Source organism: Silurus aristotelis (assembly GCF_946808225.1).
Source record: "Silurus aristotelis genome assembly, chromosome: 8".
Lineage (NCBI taxonomy): Eukaryota > Metazoa > Chordata > Actinopteri > Siluriformes > Siluridae > Silurus > Silurus aristotelis.
In genome coordinates this window covers 25,861,765-25,875,324 of record NC_139581.1, presented here as the reverse complement: position 1 = coordinate 25,875,324, position 13,560 = coordinate 25,861,765, and the positions used below count along the sequence as shown (strand labels likewise).

The 13,560-nt window shown below is 46.7% G+C and overlaps 2 protein-coding genes across 4 annotated transcripts in view; one reads left to right on the top strand and one right to left on the bottom strand.

Moving 5' to 3' along the window:
• LOC310730124 (uncharacterized protein) overlaps nucleotides 1–13,560 on the bottom strand; it is a 53,581-nt gene that overhangs the window by 12,580 nt on the left and 27,441 nt on the right. The window lies entirely within an intron of this gene.
• The window catches only part of wdfy1 (WD repeat and FYVE domain containing 1), a 43,447-nt gene that overhangs the window by 20,947 nt on the left and 8,940 nt on the right, over nucleotides 1–13,560 (top strand). The gene's annotated exons all lie outside the window — the stretch shown is intronic.

Below are 13,560 nucleotides of genomic sequence, written 5' to 3'. Positions count from 1 at the left end.
TTCCTCTCTTCTTATCCTGATGCACCAATCACTCTGGAACAGGGTAAATCAGGATTCATCAAACCATGTGACCTCCTTCCATTGCTTCATTGAGTCCAATCTTTATTCCCCCCAGCTAATTGAAGCCTTTTTTCTGTTAAGCCTCAATAATAAGTGATTTTCCTAAGACTACACAGCTGTTTAGTCCCAATCCCTTGAGTTCCCTTCACATTGTGCATGTCATGTGAAAATGCTCTTACTTTCACTATTAAACATAGCTGTGAGTTCTACTGTTGTTTTTTTTATTAATTGATTTCACCAAATGTGTAAATGATCTCCAAATAAGATGAGAAAACTGTTTACTGAGGGTCAAATAACTTGTTTCCAACTGAAACATAAACATCCATGCAGTATTTATCCAATGGGATAATTGTATCTTACCCACTTGCTTATTTATATCCAGGTGGTGACTTTGTTTTGGAAAGGCAGTGTATACAGTGGGTACGGAAAGTATTCAGACCCCCTTAAATTTTTCACTCTGTTATATTGCAGCCATTTGCTAAAATCATTTAAGTTCATTCTTATTCCTCATGAATGTACACACAGCTCCCCATATTGACAGAAAAACACAAAATTGTTGACATTGTTGCAGATTTATTAAAAAAGAAAAACTGAAATATCACATGGTCCTAAGTATTCAGACCCTTTGCTGTGACACTCATATATTTAACTCAGGTGCTTTCCATTTCTTCTGATCATCCTTGAGATGGTTCTACACCTTCAGTCCAGCTGTGTTTGATTATACTGATTGGACTTGATTAGGAAAGCCACACACCTGTCTATATAAGACCTTCAAGATCACAATGCATGTCAGAGCAAATGAGAATCATGAGGTCAAAGGAACTGCCTGAAGAGCTCAGAGACAGAATTGTGGCAAGGCACAGATCTGGCCAAGGTTACAAAAAGATTTCTGCTGCACTTAAGGTTCCTAAGAGCACAGTGGCCTCCATAATTCTCAAATGGAAGACGTTTGGGACGACCAGAACCCTTCCTAGAGCTGGCCGTCCGGCCAAACTGAGCTATCGGGGGAGAAGAGCCTTGGTGAGAGAGGTAAAGAAGAACCCAAAGATCACTGTGGCTGAGCTCCAGAGATGCAGTCAGGAGATGGGAGAAAGTTGTAGAAAGTCAACCATCACTGCAGCCCTCCACCAGTCGGGGCTTTATGGCAGAGTGGCCCGACGAAAGCCTCTCCTCAGTGTAAGACACATGAAAGCCCGCATGGAGTTTGCTAAAAAACACCTGAAGGACTCCAAGATGGTGAGAAATAAGATTCTCTGGTCTGATGAGACCAAAATAGAACTTTTTGGCCTTAATTCTAAGCGGTATGTGTGGAGAAAACCAGGCACTGCTTATCACCTGTCCAATACAGTCCCAACAGTGAAGCATGGTGGTGGCAGCATCATTCTGTGGGGGTGTTTTTCAGCTGCAGGGACAGGACGACTGGTTGCAATCGAGGGAAAGATGAATGCGGCCAAGTACAGGGATATCCTGGACAAAAACCTTCTCCAGAGTGCTCTGGACTTCAGACTGGGCCGAAGGTTAACCTTCCAACAAGACAATGACCCTAAGCACACAGCTAAAAATAACGAAGGAGTGGCTTCACAACAACTCCGTGACTGTTCTTGAATGGCCCAGCCAGAGCCCTGACTTAAACCCAATTGAGCATCTCTGGAGAGACCTAAAAATGGCTGTCCACCAACGTTTACCATCCAACCTGACAGAACTGGAGAGGACCTGCAAGGAGGAATGGCAGAGGATCCCCAAATCCAGGTGTGAAAGACTTATTGCATCTTTCCCAAAAAGACTCCTGGCTGTATTAGATCAAAAGGGGGCTTCTACTAAATACTGAGCAAAGGGTCTGAATACTTAGGACCATGTGATATTTCAGTTTTTCTTTTTTAATAAATCTGCAACAATGTCAACAATTCTGTGTTTTTTTTTTTTGTCAGTATGGGGTGCTATGTGTGTCCCCTGGTGGTCTAGTGGTTAAGATGCAGCGCTCCCACCGCTGCGACCCGGGTTCGATTCCCGGTCAGGGAACCATCCCCAGCCACTCTTAGTGCCGGTCCCAAGCCCGGATAAATTGGGGAGGGTTGCGTTAGGAAGGGCATCCAGCGTAAAACATGTGCCAAATCAAACGTGCGGAGGATCCGCTGTGGCGACCCCTAACGGGAGAAGCCGAAAAGGAAGTTTTTATGGGGTGCTATGTGTACACTCATGAGGAAAAAGAATGAACCTAAATGATTTTAGCAAATGGCTGCAATATACCAAAGAGTGAAAAATTTAAGGGGGTCTAAATACTTAATAAGACCAATCAAAAAAAATTTTTTTGTGAATTGTTGGCCTTCTGGAAAGTATGTTCATATAATGTATTTGTACTCAATACTTGGTAGGGGCTCCTTTTGCTGAAATTAAACACCTCTGACGTTGTCTCTGGTTCAGGAGTGGCTTGGCAAGTAATGTCAGTTGTAGCCCATGGATACGCCTGTATGTGGTGGCTCTTGAAGCACTGACTCCAGCTGCAGTCCACTCTTTGTGAATCTCCCTCAAATGTTTTAATGGGCTTCGTTTCAACTTTTTCTACCACATTTTTTCCTTATATTTAACTTTCCATCAATGTGCTTGGATACAGCACTCTGAAATACTGAATTTGGGGTTTTCATTAGCTGTAAGCCATAATCATCAATATTAAAATAAATAAACTCTTGAAATACATCAGTCTGTGTTTGATGAATCTGTGTAAGTTTCACTTTTTGTATTGAATTACTAAAATAAATAAACATTTCAATGATCTTTAAATTTATTGAGATGCACCTGTAAATTCATGTGTGTGTGTGTGTGTGTGTGTGTGTATATATATACAGTGAGGAAAATAAGTATTTGAACACCCTGCTATTTTGCAAGTTCTCCCACTTAGAATAATGGAGGGGTCTGAAATTGTCATCGTAGGTGCATGTCCACTGTGAGAGACATAATCTAAAAAAAAAAATCCAGAAATCACAATGTATGATTTTTTTAACTATTTATTTGTATGATACAGCTGCAAATAAGTATTTGAACACCTGAGAAAGTCAATGATAATATTTGGTACAGTAGCCTTTGTTTGCAATTACAGAGGTCAAACATTTCCTGTAGTTTTTCACCAGGTTTGCACACACTGCAGGAGGGATTTTGGCCCACTCCTCCACACAGATCTTCTCTAGATCAGTCAGGTCTCTGGCCTATCGCTGAGAAACACGGAGTTTGAGCTCCCTCCAAAGATTCTCTATTGGGTTTAGGTCTGGAGACTGGCTAGGCCATGCCAGAACCTTGATATGCTTCTTACAGAGCCAGTCCTTGGTTATCCTGGCTGTGTGCTTCGGGTCATTGTCATGTTGAAAGACCCAGCCTCGACCCATCTTCAATGCTCTAACTAAGGGAAGGAGGTTGTTCCCCAAAATCTCGCAATACATGGCCCGGTCATCCTCTCCTTAATACAGTGCAGTCGCCCTGTCCCATGTGCAGAGAAACACCCCCAAAGCATGATGCTACCACCCCCATGCTTCACAGTAGGGATGGTGTTCTTGGGATGGTACTCATCATTCTTCTTCCTCCAAACACGTTTAGTGGAATTATGACCCAAAAGTTCTATTTTGGTCTCATCTGACCACATGACTTTCTCCCATGACTCCTCTGGATCATCCAAATGGTCATTGGCAAACTTAAGACGTGCCTGGACATGTGCTGGTTTAAGCAGGGGAACCTTCCGTGCCATGCATGATTTCAAACCATGACGTCTTAGTGTATTACCAACATTAACCTTGGAAATGGTGGTCCCAGCTCTTTTCAGGTCATTGACCAGCTTCTCCCGTGTAGTTCTGGGCTGATTTCTCACCTTCCTTAGGATCATTGAAACCCCACGAGGTGAGATCTTGCATGGAGCCCCAGTCCGAGGGAGATTGACAGTCATGTTTAGCTCCTTCCTTTTTCTAATGATTGCTCCAACAGTGGACCTTTTTTCACCAAGCTGCTTGCCAATTTCCCTGTAGCCCTTTCCAGCCTCGTGGAGGTGTACAATTTTGTCTCTAGTGTCTTTGGACAGCTCTTTGGTCTTGGCCATGTTAGTAGTTGGATTCTTACTGATTGTATGGGGTGGACAGGTGTCTTTATGCAGCTAACGACCTCAAACAGGTGAATCTAGATTAGGTTAATAAATGTAGTGGAGGTGGACATTTTAAGGGCAGACTAACAGGTCTTTGAGAGTCAGAATTCTAGCTGATAGACAGGTGTTCAAATACTTATTTGCAGCTGTATCATACAAATAAATAGTTTAAAAATCATATATTGTGATTTCTGGATTTTTTTTTTAGATTATGTCTCTCACAGTGGACATGCACCTACGATGACAATTTCAGACCCCTCCATGATTTCTAAGTGGGAGAACTTGCAAAATAGCAGGGTGGTCAAATACTTATTTTCCTCACTGTATATGTGTATATATATATATATATATATATATATATATATATATATATATATATATATATATATATATATATATATATATATAATGTGTGTGTGTATATGTATGTTTGTATGTATATATACACATATACAGAGGTGGAAAGACTAATAAAATATCCTACTCAAGTAAAAGTACTATTACTTCTAAGAAATGTTACTGAAGTACAAGTTACCAGTATAAAAATAAAAAGTAAAAGTAAAAAGAAAAAAATAATTGTAAAAAAGGTTGAATTTCCTCAGTTGGCGAAGGAAGTACAACTTCTCCTGGCAATGAAGTGAATATTATTGTCCTACTTCAGGGCCTGAGAGATGGCGGTACCCAGAAACTTGAATGAGCGCTGTTTTTACAGTGCTGTTCATGATGGTGAGTGGGGGAGTTCTCCCCAAGTCCAGTCATCTTCACTGTTTTGAGCATGTTGAGCTCCAGGTTGTTGTGATTGAACCCGACAGCCAACTCTTTAACCTCCTATCTGTAAGCAGACTCATCTCCATCTTGGATGAGGCTGATGACTGTCATGTCATCTGCAAACTTCAGGAGCTTGACAGAGGGGTTTTAGAGTTGCAGTCATTTGTGTACAAGAAGAAGAGCAGTGGGGAGAAAACGCAACCCTGGGGCACACCGCTGGTGATAGTGAGAGACCTGGATGTGAGTTTGCCCACCCTCACTATCTGCTGCCTGTCTGTCAGGAAGCTGGTGATCCACTGACCAATTAGGCTGGGCACAGAGAGCTGGGTCAGTTTGGCTGAGAGAAGGTCAGGAATTATGGTATTAAAGGCCGAACTGAAGTCTAAAAGCAAGATCCTTGGGTCCCAGGTCTATCAAGATGTTGCAGAATATATTGCAGTCCCATGTTGACTGCATCATCCACAGACCTGACGCGACCCGTACCGGCGTCCGCGAGGGAAACAAGCCGGCGTCAGGAACAGGCTGAGGGCACACGCACACCGCGCTCCCTTACCTAGTATCCTGTTCACCAATGTCCAGTCACTGGAAAACAAGCTTAACGACCTCAGGGCAAGGGTTAAGTTCCAGATGGACATTCGAGAATGCAATCTTTTTTGCTTCACAGAGACATGGCTAAATTTAGCAGTACCTGACCACGCCATCCAGCCGGCCGAGTTCTTGGTTTACCGCATGGACAGAACACTGGAGTCGGGGAAGTCAAAAGAAGGTGGAGTGTGTGTAATAGTAAACAACAAAGTGGATAGTAAACAACCACTGGTGCGACAGCGTGAGTATCGTTCCCCTTTCATGCTTTTGCACACCAAATTTGGAACTACTGACCAACAAATGTCAGCCCTTCTATCTACCTCGGAAATTCAGCTCAGTCATAGTCAGTGCCGTTTATATTCCACCTCAAGTGGACACGGACACTGCAGTATGAGGCTTAAACGAATCAATAACACTACACCAAACACCGCATCAGGACGCTGCGCTTCTTGTAGTGGGAGACTTTAACAGTGCCACCCTCAAGCGCGCACTACCGAACTTTCAGCAGCACATCACCTGCCCCACCAGGGGCGAAAGGACACTGGAACACTGCTACACACCATTTAAGAACAGCTTCAAGGCTGTCCACCTTTCGGGAAATCAGACCATGCCGCCATCTTCCTCATGCCTGTTTACAAACAAAGGCTGAAACGGGAAGCTCCGGTTTAGAGAGAGGTCGCGCGTTGGACTGACCAATCGGTTGCCGCTCTGCAGGACGCTTTGAATGACGCAGACTGGGACATGTTCAGGCGCAGCTCTGATGACATCAACATGTTTACAGAAGCGGTTGTGGGATTCATCGTGAAGCTAGCAGATGATACGGTGCAGAATACCACCATCAGAATGTTTCCCAACCAGAAGCCGTGGGTGGATAAAACCATCCGCGATGCTCTAAAATCCCGCTCTGCTGCCTACAACATGGGGCTCACCACGCATCTTGCAGTGTATGCAGTGCGGTGAAGGAAGCAAAGCGTTGCTACGGGAGGAAACTAGAGTCACAGTTCCAACATGGTGGCTCTAGGAGCCTGTGGACTAAGTAACATCACGGACTATAGAACACCATCTTCTAGAATGGGGAATGCGGACGCTACTCTGGCAGACAAGCTAAACATCTTTTACGCTCGCTTCAAGGCAGCAGCTAACAATGCTAGCGGCGCTAGCGCCACAAACAGCATGCACACTGAGAGAGCAGGAGAGGTAAACAGGTCACTGTCTGGGAGTTCTAAAAGCCTGCGCTGACCAGCTAGCACCGGTGTTCACTGAGATATTCAACCTCTCACTGAAACAGTCTGTTGTCCCCTCATGCTTCAAACAGTCCTGTCCCGAAAAAGCCCCAGCTCACCTGTCTCAATGACTACCGCCCTGTAGCCTTGACCTCAGTAGTGATGAAGTGCTTTGAAAGACTGGTCAGAGACTTCGTCAGTACGACACTACCAGACACACTGGACCCTCTACAGTTTGTGTACCGCCAAAACCGTTCTACTGAGGACACCATCACAAATCTTCTACACACAACAATGAGCCACCTGGACTACAGAAAAGGGAATTATGCAAAGATGCTGTTCAGCTGTACAGTTCAGCATTCAACACCATTATTCCCCTCCACGCTCACCTCTAATTTGGAGGTCCTGGGACTCACCCTGCCGCTGTGTCAATGGATCTCTAACTTACTGACAGACAGATCACAAGCCGTACGGGTGGGCAAACACACCTCATCCACCCTAACCCTCAGCACTGGAGCTCCCCAGGGTTGTTTTCTAAGCCCCCTGCTGTACTCAATGTACACATATGACTGTGTGACCACTTCCAACTCCACCACCACCATCAAGTTTGCTGTTGTGGTGGGCCTGATCTCCAACAACGACGAGACGGCCTACCTACAGGAGGTTAAAAACCTGGAGAGATGGTGCCAGGAGAACAACCTTCTCCTGAACGTCAGCAAGACTAAGGGGTTGATAGTGGACTTCAGCACGAAGCAGGAGCGGTCATACCAACCGCTAAACATCAAAGGGACCCCAGTGGAGAGAGTGGACAGTTTCCGGTACTTAGGTGTTCACATCACACAGGACCTGTCTTGGTCCAGTCACATCAACACCCTGTTGAAGAAGGCCCGGCAGCATCCGTACCATCTAAAACTCTTAAGGGACTTTAAACTTCCCTCTCATGTGCTAAAGACTCTCTACAACTGCACCATTGAGAGCGTTCTGAAGGGTAGCATTACTTCCTGGTTCGGGAAACAGCACCGTGCAGGACAGGCGAGCCCTCCAGAGGGTGGTGCGGTCAGCCGAACATACCATTTACACCAAGCTCCCTAACCTGCAGGACATCTACAGCTGGCACATCCGGCACACGGTGCTGGACCAGAGCCAGAAAGATTGTGAAGGACCTCAGTCATCCCAACAACTCTTTTATTTGTTGCTTTCAGATAAACACTTCTGCTCCTTAAAAGCAAACACAGAGAGAATGAGTAGGAGCTTCTTCCCGCAGGCCATTCGGAGTTTAAACCAGGAAACACCCAGGATCTAGAACTGGTCCTCTCTCTCCACCTTCACACTTTTTCTGCACAATTTTCTTTTTGCACTATGACACTTTAATCTCTGGACTGTCATTTTAACTCTGTACTTGCACAGCACAGTGCACTTTATACCACAACATACCGCATATAGTCACTTTAAGGACAATCACGTCAATCACCATAAATTTTACTGTTTACTGTTCATACGCATCCATGTATATACACTTTTCACATATATCTTTATATATTTTATATAGTTTATACTTTTATTTTTGTCCTCATTCTATTTCCTCATGCCGGACCATTGTAAAAAGCATTTCACTGTATGTCGTACTCTGTATGTATGTGTATGTGACAAATAAAATTTGATTTGAATTTGATTTATTTTTAATCATTAACAATAAGCATAACAATGCTCATGTATTTAATAAGAGACAATAAAGAAATTAATTACTTAATGAACAGTTTATTAATTTAACTGAAATTATGCATAATGTTGAGCAAGTTCTCCAATTTTTCTAATGAACTGACTCAAACTTTCATTATTACAACAATCTAATTATTATTACTACAACACAGTCATAAACTCGCAGCGTTCATTTATTACTAACATTTGTGAACATCAATCATTAAATAAAAAAATTTGAACATAACATTTTTAAACAATTTTAAATTGAATGCCTGCTTGGTTAAATATTATATACAATAATATTTTTTAATATTTTATAAAAATAATCCATCCATCCATCCATCCATCCATCTTCTCCCGCTTATCCGATGCCGGGTCGCGGGGGCAGCAGTCTAAGCAAAGATGCCCAGACTTCCCTCTCCCTAGACACTTCTTCCAGCTCTTCCGGGGGAACACCAAGGCGTTCCCAGGCCAGCCGGGAGACATAGTCTCTCCAGCGTGTCCTAGGTCTTCCCCGGGGTCTCCTCCCAGTGGGACGCGCCCGGAACACCTTCCCAGGAAGGCGTCCAGGAGGCATCCGGAACAGATGCCCGAGCCACCTCAGCTGACCCCTCTCGATGTGGAGGAGCAGCGGATCTACTCTGAGCTCCTCCCGAGTGACTAAGCTTCTCACCCTATCTCTAAGGGATCGCCCAGCCACCCTGCGGAGGAAGCACATTTCGGCCGCCTGTATCCGGGATCTTGTCCTTTCGGTCATGACCCAGAGCTCATGACCATAGGTGAGAGTGGGAACGTAGATTGACCGGTAAATCGAAAGTTTCGCCTTGCGGCTCAGCTCCTTCTTCACCACGACAGACTGGTACATCGACCGCATTACTGCAGAAGCTGCACCGATCCGTCTGTCAATCTCCCGTTCCACCCTTCCCTCACTCGTGAACAAAACCCCAAGATACTTAAACTCCTCCACTTGCGGCAGGAACTCCCCACCAACCTGAAGTGGGCAAGCCACCCTTTTCCGACTGAGGACCATGGCCTCGGATTTGGAGGTGCTGATTCTCATCCCAGCCGCTTCACACTCGGCTGCAAACCGTCCCAGTGCATGCTGAAGGTCCTGGTCTGATGAAGCCAACACGACAACATCATCTGCAAAGAGCAAAGACGAAATCGTGTCGTCACCAAACCGGACACCCTCCGACCCCTGGCTGCGCCTAGAAATTCTGTCCATAAAAATTATGAACAGATACGGTGACAAAGGGCAGCCCTGCCGGAGTCCAACATGCACCGGGAACAAGTCTGACTTACTGCCGGCAATGCAAACCAAGCTCCTGCTTCGGTCATACAGGGACCGGACAGCCCTTAGTAAAGGGCCCCCGACCCCATACTCCCGGAGCACCCTCCACAGGCCGCCGCGAGGGACACAGTCGAATGCCTTTTCCAAATCCACAAAGCACATGTGGACTGGTTGGGCAAACTCCCATGAACCCTCCAGCACCCTGTAGAGGGTATAGAGCTGGTCCAGTGTTCCACGGCCTGGACGAAAACCACATTGTTCCTCCTGAATCCGAGGTTCTACTATCGGCCGTATTCTCCTCTCCAGTACCCTGGCATAGACTTTCCCAGGTAGGCTGAGAAGTGTGATCCCCCTATAGTTGGAACACACCCTCCGGTCCCCCTTCTTAAAAAGAGGGACCACCTCTGGAATTTGTGAACATCAATCATTAAATAAAAAAATTTGAACATAACATTTTTAAACAATTTTAAATTGAATGCCTGCTTGGTTAAATATTATATACAATAATATTTTTTAATATTTTATAAAAATAATCCATCCATCCATCCATCCATCCATCTTCCTTCTCCCGCTTATCCGATGCCGGGTCGCGGGGGCAGCAGTCTAAGCAAAGATGCCCAGACTTCCCTCTCCCTAGACACTTCTTCCAGCTCTTCCGGGGGAACACCAAGGCGTTCCCAGGCCAGCCGGGAGACATAGTCTCTCCAGCGTGTCCTAGGTCTTCCCCGGGGTCTCCTCCCAGTGGGACGCGCCCGGAACACCTTCCCAGGAAGGCGTCCAGGAGGCATCCGGAACAGATGCCCGAGCCACCTCAGCTGACCCCTCTCGATGTGGAGGAGCAGCGGATCTACTCTGAGCTCCTCCCGAGTGACTAAGCTTCTCACCCTATCTCTAAGGGATCGCCCAGCCACCCTGCGGAGGAAGCACATTTCGGCCGCCTGTATCCGGGATCTTGTCCTTTCGGTCATGACCCAGAGCTCATGACCATAGGTGAGAATGGCACAAATTCTGCCATTCCAGAGGCACTGTCCCCGACGGCCACGCGATGCTGCAGAGGCGTGTCAGCCAAGACAGCCCCACAACATCCAGAGACTTGAGGTACTCAGGGCGGATCTCATCCACCCCCGGTGCCCTGCCACCAAGGAGTTTCTTTACTACCTCGGTGACTTCAGCTTGGGTGATGGACTAGTCCGCCTCTGAGCCCTCAGCCTCTGCTTCCTCAATGGAAGACGTGACGGCGGGATTGAGGAGATCCTCGAAGTATTCCTTCCACCGTCCAACGACATCCCCAGTTGAGGTCAACAGCTCCCCACCTCTACTGCAAACAGCATTGGTGGGGCACTGCTTTCCCCTCCTGAGGCGCCGGACGGTTTGCCAGAATCTCTTCGAGGCCAGCCGATAGTCCTTCTCCATGGCCTCACCGAACTCCTCCCAGGCCCGAGTTTTTGCCTCGATAACCACCCGGGCTGCAGTTCGCTTGGCCTGCCGGTACCCGTCAGCTGCCTCAGGAGTCCCACAAGCCAACCAGGCCAGGTAGGACTCCTTCTTCAGCTTGACGGCATCCCTTACTTCCGGTTTCCACCACCGGGTTCGGGGATTGCCGCCTCGACAGGCACCGGAGACCTTACTGCCACAGCTCCGAGCGGCCGCTTCGACAATGGAGGTGGAGAACATGGTCCACTCGGACTCAATATCTCCGGCCTCCCTCGGGATCTGGTCAAAGCTCCGCCGGAGGTGGGAGATGAAGATCTCTCTGACAGGAGGCTCGGCCAAACGTTCCCAGCAGACCCTCACAGTACGCTTGGGTCTGCCGAGTCTGTCCAGCTTCCTCCCCCGCCATCGGATCCAACTCACCACCAGGTGGTGATTAGTTGACAGCTCCGCTCCTCTCTTTACCCGAGTGTCCAAGACATACGGCCGCAGGTCAGATGAAACGACCACAAAGTCGATCATCGACCTACGGCCTAGGGTGTCCTGGTGCCACGTGTACTGATGGACACCCTTATGCTTGAACATGGTGTTCGTTATGGACAAACTGTAACTAGCACAGAAGTCCAATAACTGAACACCGCTCGGGTTCAGATCAGGGGGGCCGTTCCTCCCAATCACGCCCCTCCAGGTGTCACTGTCGCTGCCAACGTGTGCATTGAAGTCTCCTAGTAGAACGACGGAGTCCCCAGTCGGAGCACTGTCCAGCACCCCTCCCAGAGACCCCAAGAAGGCCGGGTACTCTATACTGCCGTTTGGCCCGTAGGCACACACGACAGTGAGAGACCTATCCCCGACCCGTAGGCGCAGGGAAACGACCCTCTCGTTCACCGGGGTAAACTCCAACACATGGCGGCTGAGCTGGGGGGCTATAAGCAAACCCACACCAGCCCGACGCCTTTCACCATGGGCAGCTCCAGAGTTGTAAAGAGTCCATCCTCTCTCGAGGAGTGTGGTTCCAGAGCCCAGGCCATGCGTAGAGGTGATCCCGACTATCTCTAGTCGGAACCTCTCAACCTCACGCACAATCTCAGGCTCCTTCCCCGCCAGCGAGGTGACATTCCACGTCCCTAGAGCTAGCTTCCGTGTCCAGGGATCGGGTTGTCGAGGCCTCCACCTTCGACTGCTGCCCGATCCTCTTAGCACCGGCCCCTTACGGTCCCTCCTGCAGGTGGTGAGCCCACTGGAAGGCGGCCCCACGTCGCTCCTTCGGGCTGAGCCCGGCCGGACCCTGTGGGGGAAGGCCCGGCCACCAGGCGCTCGCATACGATCCCCAACCCCGGGCCTGGCTCCAGGGTGGGGCCCCGGCTGCGCCATACCGGGCGACGTCACGGTCCCTGATGTAGTATCTCTCATAAGGGGTTTTGAACCGCTCTTAGTCTGACCCGTCGCCCAGGACCTGTTTGCCTTGGGAGACCCTACCAGGGGCATATAGCCCCGGACAACATAGCTCCTAGGGTCATTCGAGTACTCAAACCCCTCCACCACGTTAAGGTGGCAGTTCAAGGAGAGGTATAAAAATAATATATATAAAAATATAATCTATAAATATATATATATATATATATATATATATATATATATATATATGAAAATAAATCTAATTAGTGCAATTGACTTTTTTACTTTTACATTGAGTAATCTTTACAAATTAAATTGAATAAAATCTAATTTAATACATGGAAATTTTTAATTAAATAGTTTGTTTGATAAACCCCATTTGGGTAATACACACATCTGTATTACCCATTCTGGATGCTTTTGGCTAATAATGGCTTCCACATGAAATGCAATGTCATGGTTAAGTGAAGAACAACATAATTGCTTGGGTGAAATGTGGTGGACCTCCAGTGGCTGAAATGTTGCTGTTCATTAAGGACACAATCAGATTAAGACACTTCAATGTTTGCCACATGAGTTTGTGAGCTGCTGGTGACACTGTGTGGGATGTGAAAGCATTCACTTGGAGTAATGTTTGTGTCAATGGTAACTTCTACAGTAACATTGTGTTTGCTATGATATGCTGATGGTGATCAAATTATTCTACACATAGAGGAGTCTAAATAGATATCTAGACAAAGGAGACTTTTACATGACAAGTAAATTTGTGAAAAACAAGTGAAAATATAAAGATGTACAAAGATCTGGGATTGCTAATGTGCACATGAATTGAGTACATGTGTTAAAATTCTCTCGAGCCAGGGGACTGTGTGCATTTACTTTAAATAATTTCATACTGAGTATTTAAACCAAACTATTGCAATGATGCTCCCTTATGATAGCATCATTGCAATAGTTTGGTTTGAATTTTCAATATGAGTATA